Source organism: Aplysia californica, unplaced genomic scaffold, assembly GCF_000002075.1.
Source record: "Aplysia californica isolate F4 #8 unplaced genomic scaffold, AplCal3.0 scaffold00074, whole genome shotgun sequence".
Taxonomy (NCBI): domain Eukaryota; kingdom Metazoa; phylum Mollusca; class Gastropoda; order Aplysiida; family Aplysiidae; genus Aplysia; species Aplysia californica.
In genome coordinates, this window is record NW_004797344.1 from 871,539 (window position 1) to 873,320 (window position 1,782).

Genomic DNA, 1,782 nt, shown 5'->3' on the forward strand with positions numbered 1-1,782 from the left:
AGAGAGAGAGAGAGAGAGAGAGAGAGAGAGAGAGAGAGAGAACAAGAAAGAGAGAGACAAACAGATAGACAGACAGACAGACAGACAGAGACAGAGACAGAGACAGAGAAAGAGATAGAAATAGAGAGACAGACAGAGGCAGAAATAGAAAGAGAGGCAAATGGAGAAAGAGAGACAGAGAAAAATCTACAATGGTTTTCGTTTTACTGTTGATTTTGTAATATATGTGAAAATGTGTGAAAGAGGGAGGTGTGTGTGTGTGTGTGTGTGTGTGTGTGTGTGTGTGTGTGTGTGTGTGTGTGTGTGTGTGTGTGTGTGTGTGTGTGTGCGTATTTGCGTATGTTTGTTCAAATACTTAAAGGCAGAGTTTTTAGACTTCGATCAAGTAGGGTGGCGTGTGGAGGGGGGTATATATAATATATTCAAAGCTGTTACCCCGCCATTGCCTTTGGTCCCTTAGGAGACAGACGTTACCATTATCTATTTATAGGTTCCACTTTTTCTATGACCTTAACTCTTTTGAGTACACCACGGACACATAATGTGAGGCATTCTGGTGAAATAAGGCGCTCGGCAAAATAATGACATGGAAGAAACAGGTGATTTTCCTCAGGTTTGGCAATTTTTATCAATTTTTTTTTTCGCTCAACACCGTTGATGTCCATCAATAAAAACTCATTTCCAAGTGATTTTTATACAAAAACATTGATTAATGGCACTAAAAAAGTAAATTTTCATTGGTAAAGGACTATATATCAAGCTATATCAGTTACCAAACTTTTGCGGCTATTTTCTTGATGATTTGACCCCTGAAACCATACTACCCCCACCTCCTTCAACGGCAAATATCTTGACTTCTATTCAATATAGATGGGTGTTCTTTTAATTGAAAACAAGGCAAATGAATAAGCTTTCAGATAATATGAATAACTCCACATGTCCAAAAATTGACGAGCGCCTGATTCCACCACGTCGTAACACATAATTCCGAGGAGCAGCAGACTAAAGGCATATTTCAATCCAGTGGGTGGTTGACGTGTGCTCTGGTATGGTGTGGTATGCTTCAACTTTCCTATCAAACATTTATCTTCCTTATCTCCCCTTCTTCTTTTTAAAAATGTTTGTTGCTCTCTTGTAACACCTCTAAGCTTCTGACGCTCATATGACCTTAAGCAGTTGCGAGCGCCGTAAAACCTATACTAAAACATAACATTTCAATGCATCATACACAAATCAGACACACACACACACACACACATGCATATCTCATAGTATCGAGTACTATAGAGATCTATATAGTATGCTTATTGTCGTCTACCCTTTGAAGGGTATAGTTGAATTTTTCAGTTGAAGGGAATAGAATTAAGCCATCTACTATATAAAAATAACAAAATTCTTCTTCTTTTTTTATAGTGACCAAAACGTGTGTCCTCAGTGAGTTCAGCCTACCTGTACGCCCTGGGGTCATTTTGTAACCCAGGGGTTGTATTCTTCTCATTTTAAAATACTTCTAATACAAAGATCTCTTTGAAACTTTCAGTCTCAAATAATCATTTTGACAGACTGCTATGCAAAGCGTACGGATTGGATTAACGAGAAAATTTCCTCTTTGGAAAGTGGTGGCATAGAGTTCCCCACGTCGTATGGATAGGATAGTAAAACACGACGTACGGACAGGGTTAAGTGGTAGCACAGAGTTCCCCACGTCGTATGGATACGATAGTAAAACACAACGTACGGATAGGGTTAAACAGTTACCTGAGAGTAGGAGAATCGCCAGTT

The 1,782-nt window shown here is 39.1% G+C and overlaps 1 protein-coding gene across 1 annotated transcript in view; it reads right to left on the reverse strand.

Annotated features, from left to right (window-relative positions):
* The window catches only part of LOC101857936, a gene marked incomplete in the record, with an annotated part of 95,305 nt that overhangs the window by 6,817 nt on the left and 86,706 nt on the right, over positions 1-1,782 (reverse strand).